Source organism: Simochromis diagramma, unplaced genomic scaffold, assembly GCF_900408965.1.
Source record: "Simochromis diagramma unplaced genomic scaffold, fSimDia1.1 OVJJ01000590.1, whole genome shotgun sequence".
NCBI lineage: Eukaryota > Metazoa > Chordata > Actinopteri > Cichliformes > Cichlidae > Simochromis > Simochromis diagramma.
The window spans coordinates 1,107,213-1,133,188 of record NW_024387057.1 but is presented as its reverse complement, the minus strand read 5'-3'; the positions used below and the strand labels follow the sequence as shown (position 1 = coordinate 1,133,188).

The window sequence follows — 25,976 nt, the reverse complement described above, 5'->3', positions numbered from 1 at the left end:
TATTCCCCTTTCTGGTCCATACAATACACAACATCTCCTGACTCTTTTAGACACACTTTACAGGGACAAAGCAACTAAGAACAACTGTAATACAGTATATCTGTCACGGTCCTGGGTCTTATGACCCAGTGTTTTGAGTTTTAGTTCATTTTGATGTTGATGGTATGTTTAAGCTCATTAGGTCTCCTATGTTCATTTGCTTATTAGTTCCCCCTTGTGTTTCCAACCCATGTTAAGTCTCCCCTGCTCTTCATGTGTTTCATGTCTGTGTCTAACGTTGTCAAGTTCTGGTTGTCATGTCTGCGTCTCATTATGTTTCCTATTTTATTTTGAAGAGATCTTGTGTTTTTATATTATGGGTTATGTTTTGAGTCCTTTGTTGTACTGTTTCTTGTTTCCCTAGGTGTGTTATGGTTATCATAGGTGTAGTTCTTTGGCTTTGTCATATGGCTTCCCTGTGTTCCATGTTATGTCCACTGTGATGTTTTTGTACCATGTTCCAGGTTCCTATGTTCTGTCTCCCCAGTTGCTGTTAAGTTTGCATGTTTAGAATTCAGTCAGTGTTTCCTGTTTTACTTTGAAGGTCCATGTCTCATGTGAGTGTTTCTAGTTTTGCTTCCCTTGTCTCGTCCAGCCTTATTACTCCCAGCTGTGCTCTCCTTCTGTGTCTCATTCCCTCGTTATCCCTCTGTGTATTTAAGCCCTGTGTTTCTCTTTGTCAGTGTTGTAGTCTCCCTCATGCTGTGTGTGATTCTCCCGGTATACTTTATGATTAGCTTTCCCAGTTTAGTTTTGTATTGCCCGTGTTCTATTTTTCCAGCAATTAAAGCTGTGCTTTTGAGTTCAAGTTCTGTCCCCGTGAGTTTGCGTTTGGGTCCTCTCCTGCCTGCCACACAGCCGAAACATGACAACATCAATGAAAAAATAATTGTAAATTCAGACACATGAGATTGTGCTAAAAAGAATGATACCAAGCAAGGCAAGGAAACAAAGACAATTTGAAGGTGAAATACAAATGTAAAATCAAAAGTAGTCAAAAATGGCCGATTATGTTTTAGACCTCAGAGGGTTAACCCAACAAATCATGAAAAATTAGGTTTAAATTTTTGTTCATTACAGTGCAGATTTCTGATATTTTGTGTGAAATTAGGCATGTAGCAATTAGATTCTCCATGTTGTGTAGCTTTCTGTATTTTATAGTTATTGGGCTACATAAATAAAATCAAAATTCACATTTTTTGCTTAGTTGAAATGTTTAATTATGTGGGCTAGAGAAAATAATTAAGTTATAGACTTTAGTTATAGAAAACATGTATACATACTGCATTTGAATAATTTTAACCATACTGTATGTAACACCTACATATGTTTTTTTTTTTTTTAAAGGCTTTGATTTTGCCACCTCATTTGATTTCCATGTCACCCTAGGAAAATTTCTCTAGATCTGCCCCTGGTTCAGTACTGACATTTAGTGGGTTTCCTGTGGAGGCCTCAGGCTGGTGACCTGCTCAGGGTCTTCCTGCCTCTGGCCATATGGCTAGGATTGGCTCCAGCTCCCATGCAGATGGATGAATGGTCGGGTTCTTGTGAAATATCTTTTTTGTTGTTTCAGATTTCTTGAAAAGTTTCTATCACATCAGATAAACTATACAATCCAAAGTCCAAACTCTAATTTGCTCTCAGCATAATTACCAGTGAAATGCATTTCTCAAAACCATATTAAGACATAAATATAATTTAGAGTTAAACTCTGACAACTGAAACACCTTGTAAAGTACCTGCACAGCAGGTGAGCCAAGAACATCTCCTGACAATTAAATGTTGATTAAATGCTTTCCATTACTGGGTGTGGCCGTGTAAACATGAGAAGGCAATACTTTAAAAGTAAAAGTAAAAATGCACTCAAAGAGTGGCACAAAGACGGATTAGACGGATAGGAAGACGGATTGAAAGTTCTCATGTTAGTATAGAATTGCAGATAAAATGGATGAATATCCATATCCACTTTTTTTTAAGACATTGACTTCACAGACGGAGAAAAGGAGAAGGTGAGGAGATTCTTTCAGAAAAGGCGAGACTCCGGGGGTGGCGACTGCGGAAATCTTGAAAAACTCGGAGGAAGCGTTTATAAAATCTGTTTCAAGGAAAAAGAAGGTAGGACAGTCAGTTATTTGTAAAATATGTTTTCAGATTTGTGTTTAAATTCAGGCTGTTTCAGTGACTCTGTCTATGGATGTTTTCCAGATCAAGACAGAGTTTTGCAGAGGAAGTTTCACACCATCACTCTTCCGAGTGGAGAAGTGCGGCTGACCGTGAGCCGGACAAGTTCACCACAGATCTCTGACCAGCCATCGACAAGCCAATCACTGGTACAATTTACTGCTCTTTCAAACATGACTTTTGGTTACAGTAAAAACTGAGCGCCAGAATAATGTGGCCAAACCAGTTTAAGAGGAATGAGTTAACCTCCAGGAAAAGTCGGACAGCTGAGGACAATATTGACAGAAACAGATGATTTTAAAATATTTGAAAGACATTGCAAATACTGCAAAGAATACATTTTAAATAGTAAAACGCTCTCTTTATAAAAAAAATATATATAATCATTCAATTTGATATCAGGGACAAGTTTAGAGAATATGTTTGTTGTTTTAGAAGAATGTCAGTGTTGTATTACTTCCTCTTCTTACAACATTTGAGAAATGGAAACACCAACCACTTTAGTTCTGGAGGTAAATGTTTGTTCCACGTTTGCTGTGCCCTCTTTTGGTTGACAGTTCTCGGGCCTCTTTCACTCTGTCTCACTGTTTATTTATTTATTTTTGTTTTTTGCAATTATTGTACAAGTACACTTTATGTAGTGCTGTGTTGATTGTCTGTTATATGTTGCACCGTGGTCTTGAAGGAAGATTGTCTTGCTTCACTGTGTACTGACCACTGCACATGGTTGAAATGACACTAAAGCCACTTGACTTGAGTTGTTAAAAATACAGAGTGAAGTTTAATGTTGTTTAAATAAGAAAGGCCTTCCCTGAAAAATTCGTCATGTGGATGGCACAGCATGCAGATACTTTGTAGAAAAGCAAGTAAATCATGTCACATGTGTTACTCCACCTCCACATCATCGAAGATAATGTTTTTTAAAACACAGGTGATAACAAGTCAAATGATAACACTCTCACTGGTCACCTTGCTAACCTTGCTAGTACCAGACTAAAGTGCTGCTTTAAATCTTCACTGTACTTTTTGATTGTAATGTTGTAATGTTATTTGAATTACTGTTCCCTTCCTATCAGTTTAAAGCACATTAAGATGACATGCAGAGAATTGGATATTTTCTCTTTTTCAGTCCGTTCTCTGTAATCCCTGGAGATGGTTGTGTGGGAAAATCCCAGGAGAAATATATCTGAAATATTCAAAACAGCCCAAATTTCTTCCCCATTCTGATGCTCAGTTTGAACTTCAGAAAGTCATCCTGACCATGTCTAGTGGCGTGTGACTGGCTGATTATCCATGTGTATAAATGAGCGCTTGAGCAGCTGTACCTAATATAGTGGCCAGATAGTGTGTGTCTGTGTGGTTTGATCACACAAAATTTTAAAGTCTTTGTGGAATCCAAAGACACCGCATCCTGTTAGCACACGAGTGAAAAACCTGAACATTGTGTTTTAAATAATTTACCAGTCATTGAATTCTGCTTTAGATGGTAAATGGCCTGTATTTATATAGCGCTTTACTAGTCCCTAAGGACCCCAAAGTGCTTTACACTTCCAGTCATTCACACACTGGTGATGGCAAGCTACATTGTAGCTACAGCCACCCTGGGGCGCACTGACAGAGGCAAGGCTGCCGGACACTGGCGCCACCGGGCCCTCTGACCACCACCACCAGTAGGCAACGGGTGAAGTGTCTTGCCCAAGGACACAACGACCGAGACTGTCCACGCCGGGCCTCAAACCGGCAACCTTAAGATTACAAGGCAACCTCCCAACTCTTGAGCCACGATCGCCCATAGGATACTAACTAACTTAGGATACTAACTAATTCAGTTTGCTTATTTGTCAAAGGGGCAACACAATAAAATTACAAATATAACTGTAGAGAACTAGATATGTAAGTGCCACTTGCTGTTTTACCTCATATAACCCTATATATACTTATATGCAACACTTGTAAAATGTACACTAGCCAAAGTAGTTTTGAACACCTGAGCTTTATAAATGTTCTGTAAGTTACTTGGACATGAAGAGAGTTCAGAGTGGACATCAGCTACATGCCAGGCGCCAGGGGAACTGGAACGACCAAAGTCCAACTGAAGACATGGCCAAGTTCAATGAAAGCCTTAATGATTTCCAGATGAATCAAGTTTCAACTCAAGAAAACATCAATCTGCTTCATCCTTAAATGGTCGACTGTTTTAATAAAATCCTAGACTTGGTTGGCATGAAGCAGACCAAGGTGACCTTACAAGCCTCACATTTTCCAAATCCTTGTGTGTTTGTGTCTGGTCCTCGATGTCATGTTCAGGAGGTCAAGGAGGCCCTAACATCAACTCTAGACAGTGTTATAGTAGACACTTTGACTCTAGATGGACCAGGGGCTCAGCAGTACTTCCAGGAAGAGGGTAAAGTGACTAAAGAGCTGATAGAGAGCTCCTGTTACGTCATTATCCGAGATAAGCAAACTGCAGCCACCCCAAATGTGCAAAGACCACAAAACACCAGCAGACTCAGCAATACACCACTAATCTAATTTAATCTAATCTAATCTAATCTAATCTCTAATCTACAGCAGCAGCATGTACAGCACAGTTGGAAACTCTGCAATTAATAGAACAAACCTGAAGATCAAACTCAGCAGTTTAGAAAATGAACAGGTTTGATTATTTCCATTCAATTCTATTTCCCATAATCCTAAAATAAAATATCAACATTCATGTTATTCAATATTAATTCTGCAGGCAAATGTTCTGGTGGTCCCCATGCTCAACAAGCAGCTGACTTCTACAAATATTGGCAAGAGTTTGTTGGCCAAAGCTGGGAATGTATTAAAGTTAAAGTTTGATTCAGTCTTAGCCAGTTGTGCCCTCGCCCCTGGTGATGTTCAGCTGGTTGATGCACCTCCATCTCTGGGTTGCTCCAAGATTTTCTTCATTGAGTGCTTGCCTTGGGACGGAGTAAGAGGAAAGAGTGTTCAGGTAAAATTAAGGACTTTCATTAACACTTCTGGTGATGTAAAAAAACATAATTCATATTTAATTTACCCTCAGAAAACCACAGAAATCCACTTTAAAGTGGTGCATATTTGAAAGGATTAACTGGAAAAAACAGATATATAAGTTCGTGTGTGCAAAAGTAGAAGCACAGACAAAAGAAAAGATAATAAAATATTTAACTGCAAAGCAAAAGCATTAATGCTCAAACTAGATCAATGCAAGGAAAGATTTATACAACTTTTTTTGTGGAGCCTCACAGCTTTCCATGTGTGCTCTGTTAGTTGCAGTGTGCAATCCAACAGTTTGAAAACATAGTTTGAAAATATATAACTTTTGATTTGCAGGCTCTTGGTAACGGTCTGAAGAGGTGTCTGGAGCTTTGTGTACAGCAGAATTTGGATTCAGTGGCCATTCCAATCATTGGGCCAGGAATTGTTTTAAAATACCCGCTGAGAGAAGCCATTCAAGTGTTGACTGACATCATTCACCAGTTTGGATTATCTGCATCCTCTGGATCTCTTACAAACATCCACATTGTGATTAAACCTGGTTACCCTGATTCTGAGGCGGTCAGTGTCAATCGATGTGTCCTGATCTGATATGTAACATGCATATCATACTATATCACTTAATTTATAAAGCACTTTTAAAAACAAGAACAGGGCTGTTCTGACCATGCATCAATTCTTTATCGTGTTATTCTGTGTTTTTATCTACAGTGCTACCACGATGTCTACAAACAGCTCAGCTTAAATATGAACCAGGGAGGCCAAGGTAAACTAGCACTACTCAGACTGTCTTCATTATGTGAGATTAATGCATAGTGAGCAGATAAAAAGCATTCAGCCAGTGTTATATTTTACCATCTTCATTAGGACCCTCAGGCATCAGATTAAATATCAGACAAAATCTAATGTGTGGTCTTTTTCCTCTCAGCAATCTTCAGGTCCTTCACCAGCGACCTAGATGACATCATCATCACAGTGGGGAGTGGGGTTAAATTACATGTGGTATTTGGTGACATCACTAATGAGACTACAGATGCTGTGGTGAACACAACCAACTTCAAAAGTTCTAACCTTGGTAGGTAAAAGTGAGGATGCACACAAAGGCAGGAAGGTGGAGTGAGCAGGAGGATCATATTGTAACAGTAAGGTTATTTTTAGCCACAATAGTGGAATAGCTCTCTGCGGATAGCAGAGACAAACAGCTGTTCATGAATATCTGCACAGAAACGGGAATGCCCATATGAATATAATCCTTGAAGATCCAAGTTGTCATCTAGTATTATCAGCAGGTCACTTATATTAGGTAAAACCTCATCATATACTTATGAAAAGCAAGACTAAGAATAGAGAGTCAAGGTCCAACAACATAAGTAATTATGCCACTAATTTCTAATGCATCTGGAGCTGCAAAACTAGATAATTTCTTGATTTTTGGATCTAGTACCGATCATGGTTATAGTTTCTCATAGTGAAATATAGTGCATATTAGACACATTCAGCAGGAACAGGCTTAGTGGATGACAAAATGCAAAACTCTTAGGCGTAAGTGATGGAAAGCAATCAGGACTCAGATTATCAAACTGTAACAAATATAAGATGTCAGTGACAGTCTGGCAGGGAACAGAGGTGAACTGGTTTACGGCCTGTGGTGTCAGACATGTTTCATTTCCAGCCAAGCAGGTTTGGCAGGGATTAGCCTTTGACTTACCTTTGAGTACCATTTCCCATAAATGCATTTGGATTGATTACGAGAAATAGGGTTGATGAGTCATTTTAAGCAGGAAGCAGGACTAAGAAATCAAATGGGTAGAATCTCTATGTCCAACCGAGACACAAAATGGAACTTAAAATAAAACTGTGGCATGCATTGTCCAATTATTGTTGTTATTTACAGAGATGATCCAAATTTCTCCTTAGAAATTAAATACATTTATTAAATATATCAGTATTTAACCAATAGGCATCAGACCTTCATTTTAATAAGATTATCTTAGACTTTTTGGAGACCCAGCTTTTCTTTTGATGTTACAATAAGACTGGCATTTGTGACTTTTATTATATGCTAACAAATAGAAAAGTATTTGTTAATCAGCTGTGCAACTTGCCCTAAACTTTACAGAAACAAAGGTTTACATGTTGCTAACAAAATAGATGGCAATAGGTATGTATGTACAGTCAGGTCCATAAATATTGGGACATCAACACTATTCTAACATTTTTGACTCTATACACCACCACAATGGATTTCAAATGAAAGGGATAAGATGTGCTTTGACTGCAGACTGTCAACTTTTATTTCAGGGTATTTACATCCAAATCAGGTGAACGGTGTAGGAATTACAACAGTTTGCATATGTGCCTCCCACTTGTTAAGGGACCAGTGTAACGGGACAATTGACTTCTCAGCTGTTCCGTGGCCAGGTGCATGTTATTCCCTCATTATCCCAATTACAATGAGCAGATAACAGGTCCAGAGTTCATTTCACATGTGCTATTTGCATTTGGAATCTGTTGCTGTCAACTGTCAAGATGAGATCCAAAGAGCTGTCACTATTGGTGAAGCAACCCATCATTGGGCTGAAACAAACAAAACAAATCCATCAGATAGATAGCAAAAACATTAGGCGTGGCCAAAACAACTGTTTGGAACATTCTCAAAAAGAAGGAACATGCCGGTGCGCTGGGCAACACCAAAAGACCCGGAAGACCACGGAAAACAACTGTGGTGGATGACTGAAGAATCCTTTCCCTGGTGAAGAAAACACCCTTCACAACAGTTGGCCAGATCAAGAACACTCTCCAGAAGGTAGGTGTATGTGTGTCAAAGTCAACAATCAAGAGAAGACTCCACCAGTGTGAATACAGAGGGTTCACCACAAGATGTAAACCATTGGTGAGCCCCCAAAACAGGAAGGCCAGATTATGGTTAAGGTGCCAAATGACATCTAAAAAAGCCATCACAGTTCTGGAACAACATCCTATGGACAGACAAGACCAAGATCAACTTGTACCAGAGAGATGGGAAGAGAAGAGTATGGAGACGGAAAGGAACTGCGCATGATCCTAAGCATACCACCTCATCAGTGAAGCATGGTGGTGGAAGTGTCATGGCGTGGACATGTATGGCTGCCAGTGGAACTGGCTCTCTTGTGTTTATTGATGATGTGACTGCTGACAAAAGCAGCACGATGAATTCTGAAGTGTTTCAGGCAATATTATCTGCTCATATTAAGCCAAATGCTTCAGAGCTCATTGGACGGCGCTTTACAGTGCAGATGGACAATGACCCAAAGCATACTGCAAAAGCAACCAAAGAGTTTTTGAAGGGAAAGAAGTGGACTGTTTTGCAATGACCAAGTCAATCACCTGACCGGAATCCGATTGAGAATGCATTTCACTTGATGAAGACAAAACGCTGAAGAAGGGAAAATGCCCCAAGAACAAGCAGGAACTGACGACGGTTGCAGTAGAGGCCTGGCTAATGACTAAATAGAGTGCACCTGTGTGTAATCTAATGTCAGTACAAATACAGCTGCTCTGTGACGGCCTCAGAGGTTGTCTAAGAGAATATTGGGAGCAACAACACCATGATGTCCAAAGAAAACACCAGACAGGTTAGGGGTAAAGTTATTGTGAAATTTAAAGCAGGCTTAGGCTACAAAAAGATTTCCCAAGCCTTGAACATCCCACAGAGCACTGTTCAAGCGATCATTCAGAAATGGAAGGAGTATGGCACAACTGTAAACCTACCAAGACAAGGCCGTCCACCTAAACTCACAGGCCGAACAAGGAGAGCGCTGATCAGAAATGCAGCCAAGAGGCCCATGGTGACTCTGGACGAGCTGCAGAGATCTACAGCTCAGGTGGGGGAATCTGTCCATAGGACAACTATTAGTCATGCACTGCACAAAGTTGGCCTTTATGGAAGAGTGGCAAGAAGAAAGCCATTGTTAAAAGAAAACCATAAGAATTCCCATTTGCAGTTTGCCACAAGCCATGTGGGGACACAGCAAACATGTGGAAGAAGGTGCTCTGGTCAGATAAGACCAAAATGGAACTTTTTGGCCAAAATGCAAAATGCTATGTGTGGCGGAAAACTAACACTGCACATCACTCTGAACACACCATCCCCTCTGTCAGATATGGTGGGGGCAGCATCATGCTCTGGGGGTGCTTCTCTTCAGCAGGGACAGGGAAGCTGGTCAGAGTTGATGGGAAGATGGATGGAGCCAAATACAGGGCAATCTTGGAAGAAAACCTGGCAGAGACAGACCCTAAAAGACTGGCAGCTGTAATTGCAGCAAAAGGTGGTTCTACAAAGTATTGACTCAGGGGGCTGAATAATTACGCACACCCCACTTTCCAGTTATTTATTTGTAAAAAATGTTTGGAATCATGTATGATTTTCGTTCCACTTCTCACGTGTACACCACTTTGTATTGGTCTTTCACGTGGAATTCCAATAAAATTTATTCATGTTTGTGGCTGTAATGTGACAAAATGTGGAAAAGTTCAAGGGGGACGAATACTTTTGCAAGCGACTGTATATGGACCTGACTGTATATGTGTCAGAATAACTCAGTCCTGGTGCTGATTAGCCGTGTTTGCATGCTAAAAGTAGCACAAGATTAGCATGTAGCTTCACAAACTTGCCGTCACTGACAGATTGTAAGTCCTTTAATGCAGGGCTGGACTGGGACAAAAAATCGGCCCGGGCATTTTGACTAGAGACCGGCCCACCAGGTATTATAGGAAAAACCATAAAGCCTTTGAATGAAAACATACTGTTGTCACAGTGATGTACACTGTCTTGTTGGTATATATGTATCAGTCTAATAAACTTAAACCTACACCATCCTCCCTATTCTGGTATTCTAAACAGTACCCGAAAGTAGACTGCTTGGTCGAGTTAACCTCCTGAACTCTCTACAACACATGGTGAAAACCTGAAATTAAGACAGAGAACACTAGAGGTGAGACATGATCATTACTGATTACTGATGACAGATTTAGATATATTTTCATAAACCATTCATTTGCCACATCAACAAACAGCATGGCAGGGCAAAATATTTTTTCTAACCTTTAAAAAGTGAAAGGAGAAAGACAGGTGAGAAAGAATAAAACTTAATTGACTTTTTGATGGCATTTTAGACACAGTACTGGTACAGTATCTAGAAAATGTGGGAAAATACTGGCATCATATACAGTACTTAGCTACTTCTGAAGAAATTATGATGGGACCCTAAAAAAAAATTACTATGTACAATAATGGATTTCTATACAGTTTACATCAGATGAAAACGTTTGTTGTAAGATTCAGATAATTATTTGTTAAAAGCGAAACATTTTGAATGAGAATAAGAAAGAAAAGTATTTCTTTGTGCCCCCCTTTCCCTGTTAATGCCCTACCTGGGCCCCCTGGCAAAACTTTGCTAGACCCGCCCCTGCACAGTTACCAGCTGTCAGCTACATAGAAAAGGATCCTGGTGTTATTTGTCTCTCAGAAACAGTTCATAACTTCCCTTCAATCATTCATGTCACCTAAAAGGTAAACCTGTTTCTCCATCACCTGTTCAGCTCTGATGATCCAGTAAGGACATCTCCTGGTTTCATCTTCATGTTTCCCTCTCACCACATAACCAAACCGACATCATGACCAGCAGCTTTTACAGCTGTGGCTCCAGCAAACATCAGCTGATACTAGAAAGTAATATTAAATAAATTCTAACCACAGCTGATCAAGCTTAAACGTGCTGCTGTTGTTTAGCGCGACATCTGTCGGTTTCCTCTTTCTGGCGCGAAGTGGGCGATAAACAAACAAGAGAGAAAAGCCGATCAGCTGATCATTGATCAGTTTCATGATTGAAGTAGAAACAGGAGAGGGAGGGGGAGAGAATGAGAGAAGAAGAGGCAGCTCTTCTTCTTCAGCTTCTCTGAATACCAGACGATTCCATTTTTTAGGGGACGGTTGGAAACTCTAATAACTAACCTTATAAATAAAATAAGATAAACCAAGTTCAACATCAATAACATCATAGCACCCACCCAGCTGTACATAAACTCCGTCATGCTAGCTAGTACACAGTACGAGTTATTGTAACTGACTGTAAAAAGTCAGCATAACGAAAATAAACTCCACCTAAACTTGGTTTATATCTGACCCAGATAGACTGCAGGTCATAACTTCTTACCTGAAGTTCAGTTCACCGCCTCGGGTCTCTGCTCCTCCTGCCTTTCCGTCATCCACCTGCCAGCGTGTTGCACCTGCTGGCCTCCACCACTTGCTAATGTTACTGAATCTGTGGAAGCTCCGCCATAGCCACCACCAAACAACTGAGTTATTTTTACACATCTCCCAGCATCTGGCCAATCCACCACTTTTCAGTGTTTATACCGTTACCGAAAAAAACGAGAAAAAGAACAAACAAAAAAAAAGCCCATCAGCCCACCGGGCACATGCCCGGTATGCCCGATGGCCAGTCCAGCTATGCTTTAATGTATATTTTTATGATTTCTCGTCTTCTATAGATGGAGTATGCAAAGACATCTTAACTAGAGCTGGACCACAGGTGGAAGCCGAGCTAAAAGCAGGTGAGAAAAAGAAAAGCAGTTACTTAAATTCTCATCTTATCTGCCTCTCACTAATCATTCCTCTCCCACTTTCTGTGTAGCAAAAGTAAATCGAGGAGAAGTTTATGTGACCCAGCCTGGAAACTTCCCCTGTAAAGCTATTTTTCACATACATGGAAAACAGGATGAAGTCCTCATTGAACAACTTGTATGTGATATTATTTACTATTGTGAATCGTATAATTACAGTTCAGTGGCAATTCCTGCCATGTGTGCTGGTAAGTATTTTGTTTAGCATTTCTATTTATTCTGTTTGTTTTTAAACACACACGCCTGAATGCAAGTGGTGTTTTAACAGGAGCTGGAGGGTTGAATCCTGCTATTGTGGCAGGAGCCATTCTTCGAGGGATCAAGTCTTCTACATCATCAATGAACAGCCTCACCAACATCCGCCTCATCCTGATTAAGATTGATGTCTTCTCGGCTTTCAAAGAGGAAGCGATGCAGATGTATTCCCCAGCTGTCATCAACAGAGGTGACAGTATTCACAAACTGCCATCTTGTGTGGTTATTTAGTGTATTGACTTTTAAAATAAAAAGGGATTAAATTATTATTTTACTGAAAATACTTGCTTATTTGTTTGATCCACCTTTCAGTGTTATTTCAAGAACAACAACAGCAACAACAGCCTCCTCCTTCTGTGAGTGCATGCCTCAGCAGACTCCGAATCAGGTCTACAAGTCAGCAGTCTGTCTTGGGTCTTTCCAAAAAACATGTTGACTCTGCCATGGAAAAGCTGAAGCATCAATATCAGACGCAGTACTCCAAGGAGCAACTGGAACTCCTCAGCCAGGATGACATGATGGAGCTTAAGGAACTGGTGGAGGCTGAGGGTTTATTCATGCAAACTGATCAATCTGGCACCCTAACAGTGAGCGGGCTAAAAGATGGGGTCACCCAGGTGATGCAGAAAATGAATCATTTTCAGTTCATGGCCCTTGCTAGAGAGGTGAGAGTCAGGAAGGAGGAGGATTTGTACCTCCGAGTAGTTTGGTGCATCCTGGCACATAACGGTAACTGGGAACGCCTTCCCAGAACAGCCAATCACCAACTGGAAAACAACAAATTAACAGAAGGAATAAAAGACGCACAGGGACTCATATGGGAGGTTAATCTACAGACAATGATGGCCACACAACAACTGAGCAGACAGACGACAAATCTGAAACGACTTGAGAATCTCTCAGGTGAGAAGATCTCAGTGATGTTACAAAATGAGCCTGACTGATATTGGTGTTTGATGCTTGAGAGTAATACAAAACCAAAAGAAACAAATATTAAGGTGTACAAGATGTAATGAAAGAACAGAGTACAAATAGAAATGCAAAATGTATTGCAACCTGCCGCACCTGTATGAAAAACAATCATACAACACCTGGAACACAAAACTTCAAAGTGTACAGACGACCCCGCTAGAGCCTGGCTTCCCTAGTTCAAGCCATAGATCAGGGTCCTTGGCATCCAGCCATCCAAAAATCACCCAGTACCTGGCAAAGAGAGGTGATACAAAAAAATGTGACCCGTGTGTACCTAGTAGGGTGTGTGAAACAGGGTGCAGAAAGATGGCTCCACCCACTGTGACATATGCAAGCCACAACCCTCCATTAAGACCCTACGTGTATGAATGATGTATGAGGGAGTGGGTGAGAGGGAGGGCCAGGGTAAGTAAGAATGGGAGGTAGAGTAAATGTTAAGAAATGTTAAGGTTTTTAAAGAAATAATTACACAAAAAAATTAGAATCAGAATACTTTAATTAATCTCTAAGGAAATTATGTTACTACTAAACTAATTGCAGTAAAGAAGGCTGCAAAAGTAAATATGAAAGTAACCATAATCAGTTCATTTTTAATCAAGAAATATAAAAATCCCACATCAGCAATAAGGGAGGAACACGTTGTCCGTCTATTTCATGTCTAATTTAGAAGGAGTGTTATATTGACATGTATTGTCAGAAGGCCTCTATTACACGTTTTGGTTTATTCACAGTTTATTCCCAGTTATATGCAGTGTTGGTCAAGTTACTTGAAAAAAGTAATCAGTAACTAATTACTGATTACTTCCCCCAAAAAAGTAATCCTGTTACTTTACTGATTACTTATTTTCAAAAGTAATTAATTACTTAGTTAGTTACTTTTTAAAAACACGATTTACAACCTGAAGAGGTGATAAAGCGATAGATCTTTCAGCCCAATTCTACTTTTTCTACATAATCCATCATACAAAATGTAATCAAATGGAAAAGTCTCTTTTTTTTTAACTTGTTTTATCAGTTTTAATCTTTTAACTTTATGCATCAAGCAAAAATTTAATTATATGCAACATTCTCTGACTTGAATAAATTAGTTTAACATTTAAACCTATTTTCTACACATTCCAGCACATAAAATAAAATATTTTTTGTGTTTACACTCACTCTTTCAAATAGATGCAAGTAAAACACAGCAGAAAATAAATAAAGTCAAAGACTAGCGGTCCTGTTGCTCTATTTTCACCTGTAAAGCAGGACTGCGGTAGGCGGAGGTTTACCCTGGTGCAGGTGTGCCGCGGTCAGTTGAAGAATCCGCGAGTTTCTCTGTGAGTTTCCCATTACGTCGTTGCGCACTCGGTGCTTGCTTGGAAGTTTAGGGGGGTTTTTCCGCTGTAAAAAGAAGTTTTCTTCCCACGCACGATGGACGCTAATGTTTTTGTCACTTTTTATGGAATCAAACTCAAAGTAAGGTCAGTACTTCCACGCTTTAAACGCTGCACGCTCATACTCTCTCCCACAATCGATATGTGATCCATTGTTGATCTGCACACAGCTGTTGTCACTAACGGCGCACTCGCTTACGCCACTGTTGTGAGACATTCTCGCAAAAAATCACGGTTTTAGTAACGCAGTAACGCAGCGTTCCTACGGGAAAGTAACGGTAATCTAATTACCGTTTTTGCAATAGTAATCCCTTACTTTACTCGTTACTTGAAAAAAGTAATCAGATTACAGTAACGCGTTACAAGTAACGCGTTACTGCCCATCTCTGGTTATATATATATATATATATATATCCATAGGTCCATCATCCTATTCATGTAGCCCCTTCCGCCAGGGTTACTTGCGTAGTAGCATTCCAACAACGCCCTGTTTTCGTCTCTTGCCCACCGATGCCTTCTTGTTCTAGTAGCCCACTTTTCGTCAGGGTGCCCTGGTTCCTCAACACCTGACGCGGACCTTGTTGATCCGGGCGACGTCCGAGCCGGCATGCCTTCATATTTATCTGTCTCGCTCATGTCTGCGGTAGGCTCACTTAGCATAGGGGGTCTAGCCTTAGGACCCTTACTGGATACAGACGCCCCAGGCAGGAATCGAACTTGCGATCCTGGGTTCCAAAGGCGTGTAGTCTAACCACTACGCTATCCAGCTGCTTGAGTGTAGTCGGATGGTAACAAAGAGAGGGAAGGTAGTCAGAACTGAGGGGATTGAACTACCAGAAGGCAACATTGCAGACATAGAGGACAGTTACAAGTACCTGGGGATCTTGCAGGCAAATGGGAACCATGAAGAGGCCGCTAGAAAGGCTGCAACCACCAAGTACCTGCAGAGGGTCAGGCAAGTCCTGAGGAGTCAGCTGAATGGTAAGAACAAGATCCGGGCCATCAACACGTACGCCCTGCCCGTGATCAGGTACCCTGCTGGGGTAATAGGCTGGCCAAAGGAGGAGATAGAAGCCACTGACATAAAGACAAGAAAGCTCCTTACCATGCATGGAGGGTTTCACCCCAAGTCCAGCACCCTGAGGCTGTACGCTAAGCGGAAGGAAGGGGGCCGGGGACTGGTGAGTGTCAGCACCACAGTCCAGGATGAGACAACGAACATCCAAGAATACATTGGGAAGATGGCCCCAACTGACCGAGTGCTCAGTGAATACCTCAGGCAGCAGAAACCCAAGAAAGAGGAGGGAGACGAGGAACCATCATGGAAGGACAGGCCCCTGCACGGTATGTACCACCGGCAGATAGAGGAGGTGGCTGATATCCAGAAATCCTACCAGTGGCTGGACAAAGCTGGACTGAAAGATAGCACAGAGGCACTAATCATGGCAGCACAAGTACAAGCTCTGAGTACAAGATCCATAGAGGCTGGGGTCTATCACACCAGGCAAGACCCCAGGTGCAGGCTGTGTAAAGATGCCCCAGAGACAATCCAGCACATAACAGCAGGGTGCAAGATGCTAGCAGGCAAGGCATACATGGAACGCCATAACCAAGTGGCCGGCATAGTGTACAGGAACATCTGTGCCGAGTATAACCTGGAAGTCCCGAGGTCAAAATGGGAGATGCCCCCAAGGGTGGTGGAGAATGACCGAGCTAAGATCCTGTGGGACTTCCAGATACAGACGGACAAAATGGTGGTGGCTAACCAACCGGACATAGTGGTGGTAGACAAACAGAAGAAGACGGCCGTAGTGATCGATGTAGCGGTTCCGAATGACAGCAATATCAGGAAGAAGGAACACGAGAAGCTGGAGAAATACCAAGGGCTCAGAGAAGAGCTCGAGAGGATGTGGAGGGTGAAGGTAACGGTGGTCCCCGTGGTAATCGGAGCACTAGGTGCGGTGACTCCCAAGCTAGGCGAGTGGCTCCAGCAGATCCCGGGAATAACATCGGAGATCTCTGTCCAGAAGAGCGCAGTCCTGGGAACAGCTAAGATACTGCGCAGGACCCTCAAGCTCCCAGGCCTCTGGTAGAGGACCCGAGCTTGAAGGATAAACCGCCCGCAGGGGCGTGCTGGGTGTTTTTTTTATATATATATATATATATATATATATATATATATATATATATATATATATATATATATATATATATGATTTGTTGATTGCCACTTACTACAAAATTTGTAGTAAATAGCAAAAAATAAATTGCAGCATAGGCTCTTTCTGTGTCTTCTCGTGTGTATGCTATATATGCTTGTCTCTTTCAGACTTTACTTTCCCTCTGTACTGGGACAGCATGGCTGCCAGTGAAAATATGACGGTCATTCCCCTGGAGTCTTCTTCTGCAGAGTACCGAACAGTGAAGGAGGCCTTCAAACGAACCGTCACCAAAACTGTGATGAAAGTGGGTGGCTCTCCCTGCGTAAAGGAACATTTCAGTTTCTACTTTTTATTACCTGTCTTATTATATGCATGCTTGCTTCATCACTACTTTATTCTTCCAAAAAATTACAACCAATGGTATTAAATGTTATTCATGAAATATTATGCTACTGTAAAGTGGAACAAATAGATATTTCTTATTTACTTTGATTTAATATATGTGTATATTATATACAGTAAATCCCCATTATTTATTTATTATTGCTTCCGGATTATAATATCCTACCATTTTGTTTTGTAACCCCAGCAACATGCCCAGAGATGTCCATATAGATATACATATACACACATACTGATACAAATATACACACAGTGTGTGTGATTGACCGGTCAGAGCAATGTACTTTGCGAAAACTGTATCTTTGCATAGGTCATTATTTCAGTTCCTTAGTTTGTGCAAGTGTTTCACTTCCATATACATGGATACAAATGGTAAATGGCCTGTATTTGTATAGCGCTTTACACATTCAGTCATCCACACATTCACACACAGGTGATGGCAAGTTACATTGTAGCCACAGCCAGCCTGGGGCGCACTGACAGAGGCGAGGCTGCCGGACACTGGCGCCACCGGGCCCTCTGACCACCACCAGTAGGCAGCGGGTGAAGTGTGTTGCCCAAGGACACAACGACCAAGACTGTCGGAGCCGGGGCTCGAACCGGCAACCTTCCTATTACAAGGCGAACTGCCAACTCTTGAGCCACGATCGCCCCGTCGCTCAAACAAGTTACAAGAAATCACATAATGTCACATTTTATTAAAAAAACTAATTTCCCCATTCAAAAGATATAATTTATTTAATTAAATTGTATTTATTTATTAATTTATTTATTTATTTATTTATTTGGGATTGTAGGAGGATTTTAGTTTCAGTCCACTATATCTCTGTAGTCCAATATATTGATGATCTTCATAATTTTCTCAGAAACAATACAAAGAAAGATATTACAATACAGTTGTAAAACCTGCCTGCAAATCATTGTGTTTTCAGTTTCTCAGATTTGCAGTATTAAAGTAATTAATTGATCGCTGATGACAACACAAAATCTTCTCATACCTGGGATGCACGCCTCAATTTAAGGCCCACATAATATAAGTATAAGACTACCCCTCAGATGTAATTAATATCCTTGATTACCTTGTTTGGCAGCTTGTTGATCCTTTGGCCTTGTTCTTTCTGTCAGATTGAGCGTTTGCAGAACGTTCACCTGTGTCGCGCCTATGAAGCACAGAAGAAGCTCATTTCTGATAAGAATGCACACGAGGGAGGAGCAGGGGAGAAACTTCTGTACCACGGGACGACCCAGGAAAATTGTTACTCCATAATGAAAACTGGATTCAACAGGCGCTTTGCTGGGCAAAATGGTGAGTGTTTTTATAGTCTACAATTACAGAACATATTAGCATTTATCTCCTAAGGTTTTGAAAAGTACCAAATGCAAACTGTCAGTGCCAACAACTTGCATAACATGTTTTAACCAAAGTCAACACCGGAGTCTTCTTACATTTGCACAAATATTTTCAAAGCACTGAACAAGTAGAACAAGGAGAGTAGAGCTACAATTAAATGTGGAAAGAAAAAAAACATTGTCTTTACATTAACAGGTTTTCTGTTTCAGGGCATAATAAAAGTAACCTGGTCCTTAGCAGTCTAGTCTTAAAATTAAGTAAATAAAACCCCGGTTGATAGGGAAACATGATATATTAAGTTTCATTATTCTTTTAATAAAAATTAAGCAAAAGGGGGAACCAGTGTATGAAAACTAAAGTGTCCCCTTAAGAAAACATCTTTATTAAAGCAGGAATTTTCGCATTTTACTGATCTAGAGCATTCAGGTGTGTGTCAACATAATACCACAATTTTCCTAGGAGTGGACATCCAAGCAAAGTTGCCCCAAGGTCAGGACCTTGCAATGCTCAAAGAAATTGTGAAACACCCGAGAGCTACATCTCAGACTCTACAGGCATCAGTTAGCATGTTAAAATAAAGTTCATCTCTATGCTATGAGATTAGAGACAATCTTGCCTAAAATGATTCATTCAGACCAGAATGGCTTTATCCAAGGGAGGCAGGGGTTTCATACTATACGGAGGGTCATGAATATCATTTATGAGAAAAAAGAGACCAGAGACAATGCGTTATTCTCAATGGATGCGGAAAAAGCCTTTGACAGGATCGAATGGCCATTCTTATTTGAAGTTTTGAAAAAGTTTGGTATTGGAAACAGATTTTTTAAATGGAGTCAGTTGATATACTTCAACCCTCAAGCAGAGATTTTAACTAATGGTCTTTTTTCCGCACCATTCAGATTATATTGTGGAACTAGACAAGGGTGCCCCTTGTCACCTCTCTTGTTCACCTTGGCAACTGAGCCTCTTGCGATGGCAATTCGGAATCATAAAAACATATCAGGAATTAAAGTAGGCAATGTTAACCACCGTATCGCCCCATATGCAGATGATGTGATCCTGTTCTGCACTAATTTAAACAAATCAATACCATCCATATTAAGTCTCATTAATACATTTAGTACATTTTCGGGTTATAAAATAAATTTTGATAAATCCGAAATATTATTTTTGAATAAAAATGAGCGACAATATCCTCCAATCAATACTCCCTTTCTGCTATCTAAACATGGGTTTACTTATCTGGGTGTGAAATTAACTCACACAATTGAAAATATTCTTGCATCCAATTATAATTCCTTAACGACGTCAGTTATTACACCTCTAAACAGATGGATGAAACTACCTATATCTTTAATTGGTCGTATTAATATACTAAAAATGTCAATTTTGCCAAAATATCTTTACCTTTTTCAATCAATACCTCTCTCTCCACCAAACTCTTTCTTCTTAGATTGCAAAAACTATTCCGAAACTTTATTTGGAATGACAGAAGACCAAGACTCAGAATCTCATTACTATACCTTCCTTATGAATGAGGGGGTTTACAACTTCCAAATTTAAAGTGGTGCTTCTGGGCTGCTCAAATCAGAGCGGCAATGTTTTATTTTGTTAATGCGCAAATTGCAGTGTTGGTTTCTACGGAGTCTACAGAAATCAAAATTCCCCCTAACTTATATCTTTACTCAGCCGACAGGAAGACACTAAATAAGCAAACTAAGAACCCCTTTTTAAAAACACTATAATGATCTGGTTTGAAATACATAACTACTTGGGAGAAATGATCCAACTGTCTCGGTTTACTCCGATATTTGGAAATGACAGCTTTCCTCCTGGTAGGGGGGATGCAGGTTTTAAATTTTGGTTCGATGAAGGTATAAGAAAAGTGTCTGATATGTTTAGGAATAATACTCTTATGTCTTTTGAACAACTCAGAAGTACTTCTTCTATTCCTGCCAAACATTTTTTAAAATTTCTTCAATTAAGAAATTTTATCTTAACCACACAAGGTAACAGCTTACAAATCCCCACCTACTCCTCTCTAGAGAGCACAGTTATAAAGCATCTAAATGGGAGAGGCCAAATTTCTGCATTGTATAAATTATTTATGTAAAATTCCAAAGAATCAACACAGTCTATTTTAGAGGCATGGAGGAATGATTTGCAAATGAACATATCTGATGATGAGTGGTATAAATCATGCTCCTTGGCCCAGAGTCAGACAATTAATGTGCAATCTCGGCTACTTCAATATAAATGGTTAACAAGACAATATATTACTCCGTCAAAAATGCATCATTTTAACTCAAACATCCCAGACACCTGTATTAAGTGTGGAGTGGACAGGGGCACTTTATTTCACTGTATATGGGAGTGTCCACATGTGAAAATTTTTTGGGAAAAGGTAATAAATCTGTTGAGTCAAATTATTGGTGATGTGATTCCACTTCATCCTAAAATATGTATTTTAAATATATACCCGAATAATTTTGTACCTGCTGCAAACAATAGAGCTCTGTTAACGATTGGACTTTTGGAAGCCAAGCGCTGTATTGCTATGTGTTGGAAAAATCAAAAAATATGTGGACTATCTCAATGGCTTAATGGACTGACATCTATACTATCTATGGAGAAAATAACTTATACATTAAGGAATAAACTGGACAAGTTTTGGGCGATATGGTCTAAATTCTACAACTTTCTGGAGAGCTGCAAAGTATACACTGTGGACTTAACAGCCTGAAACTCTAACTTGATTTGTATATCTGTCCTTCCCTTTTGTTATGGTTTGCTTTGTTTTTGTTTCTATTATTATGTTGTTTCTGTTTCTGTTGTTGTTGTGGTTTTGTTTTTATTTATTTATTTTATTTTATTTTTACTTTATTATTTTTTATTTATTTATTTATTTATTTAATTTTATTATTTTTTTTTTTGCTCACGGTGCATCATGTAAAACCGGTTAAAACCAATAAATAAATTTTTAAAAAAAAAAAGTTCATCTCTGTACAGCTAGAAAACAACTGAAAGAGTATGGCTTGTTTGGAAGGGTTGTATTTTTTAGTGCAGATACAAGACTAGTGCACCTTACAGTCATTCAGTTGACCATGAACGCCTCTGTTCTAGAGAGTCTAATGGGAGGCTATCTGTCTGACAGCTAAAGCATATCCAAACTGGATCATGCAGCAGGATAATGATCCCAAGCACAGCAAATCTACAACAGAATGGCTGAAGAAAAAGTGCTGCAATGGCCCAGTGTCCTTACTCAAATGCTGTGGTGGGACCTTGGGAGAGCTGTTCATAAATAAATTCCTGCAAACCTCAATGACCTGAAACAACGCAGTAAAGAAGAGTGGGCTGAAATTTCTCCATAACAATGTGCAAGACAGATAAAATCACACAAGAAATGATTACTTGAAATTATTACTACTTAAGATGGTTTAATTATTAAGGTATTGAGTCGTAGGGTCTTAGTTTTTCATACACTGCTTCTGCATTTTGGTTTAGTTTATTTTAAACAAAATGTACTATCCTGTATGAGACTTAACAGATTTTTTACCTTATGAAGTGGTACGTGAGAAAAAACACTTTGTATTAATAGTTTTTTTACTCCATCAGTCCATCGATGCGTTATCCAAAGCGTTGGTTGGCATGAGCAACCAACTTTGTGAACACCATAACACAAAAATGAGGCGACATAAGATTTTCAAATCGATATCATAGGTGTCTCTATTAAAAATCTTGTATGAGTTCAAATCTCAGTGGCCTTGAAGTCAGCACCCCTGTTTTAGTCTTTTTAAAGATGACATTCAGAGTTTTTTCCCAATTTGCATTCAGTGAATTTTCGTAATAGTAGTAAGCCTTTCACTGGTTCTGACTACCAGGAAAGAAAATGTTGTCCAATCAAATTGTTTTTAATCCCCCAATGTTTGTAAGGTAATCAGAAGACTGAAATAATGTTTTGGGGAAAAAAAGTTTTTATTTTTAAGATATCACATGCCCACTGTAGAGGACATTGGAAGGCCAAACAGGTAAAACTGAACTTTGATGGCAAACAGTTGCTCCCCCCAACCCAAAAAAAGGGGTAAACCTAAGAACAAGTTTAACATCCACAGACCAGCATCACTTTTGATTAGTTCTGTTGTGCTTATTTGGAATGATGCTTTAAAAAGCAATTCCCCTTATTGGAATCACAGAGAAATACCTTGCACTTTGTGCACATCACTTATGTTTTGCTCTTGCAGTTGGATCTGCGGCATCTTGACGCATCTGTTTCATGTCCACCATCTCTGGAAGATGGATAGCAACATAGCGTCTCAGAGCTTCATTTGGCTGTGGTTTCCACTTTTGTTGTGGGGGAGTAGAGTCATCTTCACTGTCACTTGCGCTTCCTGCTTGAGCCCAAGTAATCAACTCTTCACCAAGGAGCAGCTTGAAGTCGAGGAACTTCAGTGGTTTCTTCCTCCACAACTGCAAGTCACTTCTATACCAAAGCCACGAGTTGTTTATTTCCAGATTAAAAAAGTGTAGAACTGCACATACACTCAAAAAAATGAAACGTTGACTTTAATTAAAATTATTTTGTCAACAGGTTCCACGAAATTGAATTATGTTAGTTTAAAGCAAAAATCTTTAGTTCATCTAATTTAAAAAAACTACTTAAGATTAACAAGACATATTTAAGACTAACTAAATCAAGTTATGTTGTATGAACATAGATGATATATTTACAGGTTAGATAGTTTAGATTAGTTACTTCAACACATTTCTTATTTGTGGCAGTAAAATGTTAAATTTAAGTTAGATTAATTCAAATATTATATTTTCAGCCACCTTGTGCTTTATTAATTAGTTTTACATAAATCTATTTTGTCAACAGGTTCCACACAAATGAATTAAGTACATCCAACTTATTTTTTAAAATTTCTTTTATTGCCAACACATTCAGTGAGCATTTGTGTAAACCCAGTCCAAAATAAAACACAACAGCTCATTAGGGTTAGTAATTAACAGTATGTAGACAGATGCAACATCACGACTTTAAATTAAATGTCTGTATCTACCAGAAATAGAAGGAAAAAAAAAAACGCATTGAAGATCACATAACACATTGATAAGATGACACTTGAGTTATGCACATGTGATGCTAGTAAGGTCTGTGGAGTGTTTTTTCTTTTAGTGTCTAAAATGAATAGCAAAGTTGCTATTTGCAATGATTGCTTAGGGTCAGTCCAGTAACACAACGCCAATGAAGTGCTTTCCTTTAACAATGCAAAGTGAAGTGTCCACCTCAACAGCCACAATTTAAAAAAAAAATTAATGTAATAATAATAATAATAATAATAATAATAATAATAATAATAATAAATAGTCCACTGATATTAGCAATCAAAGAAAATTATATCACCATCCCAAATAAAACTTTAATAAAAACATGCCAACATTATGGTCTAACAATAAAACAGCTTGTCAGTGTTCAGTTTTTTGCAACAGCACAGCAGTAACCATTTAACACTTGCCACTGTCAACGTTTATTTTACCAGTGTTTGGGCAAAAAGCTTGAGTTGTAAACATTTTAACATGGAAACAATTGTTCGTCTTTAAAAGTCCGCAAATTATACATTCATCCTGCATTCCTAACTTACCCTTATTCTTAGTATGTATTGCAATTACCTTTACAATGCACACAATGTAACACAAACTGAATATGAACATATTTCCACCTCATAACAATATGCCTTGAACGCTAATATACACACCACCCTTCAACATTTCTGGTGCAGTATCATCTCTCAATTAAATCCTTTAAATCTCAATACTTTTGATGGTCTCTTACTAGCCCCCCCACCAGAGTAAAATCTCTCAAATTGTAGTAGTTTACAAACTTTTCAAAATGTTCTAAATTTCTCTTAAATGTAATTTTCCCTTTATCTGTCATTTACAAATTACCATTTTATTCCCATTCAGCCTCCGAAAAACTTCTGTCCATCTGACAGAACATTCATCATCCAAATTAAGGGTTGGCTTATTCATTCAGTGTATTCTTGAGCAACTGTACCTTGGTCAAGAGTCTGCTGACGTACAGATGAAGGAAGAGCTTCTGAAGTACTTCAAAGAAAGCTTTCAGTCTTGAGGTTAACTGAGATTCAGTGCATATATCCCATCCATTAAGAGTGCACATGCAGAGGCCAGATCTTCCAGGTCATGCAGGACACACTAGATGGTTATACCCACATCTGCTGGAGGAGTGCTGGCATCAACTCTTTCGATGGTAAAGATAGCAAGGGTAATTTGTTCCAGCTCCCTCTGAACAGCTGTAGCTTAGACACAAAAACATAGAAAAATGGCATCCAGTTTTAAAAAAAGAAAGAAAAAGGGCCAAAGCTACCCTTTAATGACGTAAACACAATATTAAGAACATGCACCCCAGTGCGCCACTATTTTAGACTACAGATTCAACAATAAATATAAATAGTTTGGGTATACAAGAAGATTCCCCAAAACATTTAAACAGGTTCCATGCAAATTACAACAACAACATTACAACATGCAACAACATTAGTTATTCAAAATTTGGTTTAATACAGATAAAAAACTAAACTAAAATTACCAACCAATTATTCTTTGAAGAGGATGCTTGGGTCTTCATTCAGGTAAAAAGGTAGTGCCCTGAGGACACACTCCCTCCCCTTTTCAATAGTTTCCTTCTGTAGAGAGTGGCAGAGATACAGGAAGAGAAAACAGAAATACTTTAGGATGACACAAACTCACATTATACGCAAAATGAATGACATATCCACTGCACAGATAGACATGAACACAAGACCAACTAATCATCACATGGACATGAATAGTTAACCTGTTGGGCAGGGTTTCCACCATATTATATATGTCCATAATGGAGGTATAGACAAACTAATACATCATCTTCTTTGCATTCAAAACATAACATAAAAACATTCACTTCTGGTTTAAGCTAAATTGAGGGATCAGATTTTACATATGTTTAGGTAATTTAAGTTTTCCAACGTTTTGAGTACCAAACTTTGTCTTGCTTAATATAAATGTAAGTGCACTGTGCAGCTACCATACACTAGCTGTTTAAACTTGAAAATGATCTTATTAGCCATAATATTTTGCTACCAACAGAATAACGCACCTGTGTGGCAGGGGCCAAAGTTTGTCTAATTTTCTTCCCTGCAACGCCTCCTTTTTTCTTGAAGACTTTTATGAGCTGGTCAGTGTATTGGTCAAGTTGTGTAAAAAGCCTTGGAACAAGTGGAGCAATAGTAATCCTCACATATTCTGCTTCCACCTGAAAACATGTCAACAAACACAACATACTGTACTGTAAATATACATACTATATGTACACATATACATACTTTATAACTAAAACTAATGTAGAAAGACCTCATTAAAGCTATAATTTTAACACAAACATTTACACAAAATGCTAAAGGAGCCATTACAGCTTTTATTATATTTATATTATATTTATTTATAAGTTTCAAAAAATACTGATCACAGCTGATCTGAAAAGAATTTCATGCCTCAGGCCCTTGAACTGCAACC

At 39.2% G+C, this 25,976-nt stretch overlaps 1 protein-coding gene and 1 long non-coding RNA gene across 2 annotated transcripts in view; one reads left to right on the top strand and one right to left on the bottom strand.

Annotated features, from left to right (window-relative positions):
- The first annotated feature begins 1,915 nt into the window (after positions 1-1,915).
- The window catches only part of LOC120741900 (protein mono-ADP-ribosyltransferase PARP14-like), a 50,106-nt gene continuing 26,045 nt past the window's right edge, over positions 1,916-25,976 (top strand). Inside the window, exons 1-2 of the mRNA XM_040045006.1 lie at positions 1,916-2,154; positions 2,245-2,369. The gene's annotated coding sequence lies outside the window, so the exon portion shown is untranslated. The remainder of the gene's footprint in view (positions 2,155-2,244; positions 2,370-25,976) is intronic.
- Positions 20,137-21,231, bottom strand: LOC120741976. The gene is made up of 2 exons (XR_005697735.1): positions 21,129-21,231; positions 20,137-20,850 (listed from the first exon to the last, which is right to left on the bottom strand). It is a non-coding gene; the product is annotated as an uncharacterized LOC120741976 (long non-coding RNA).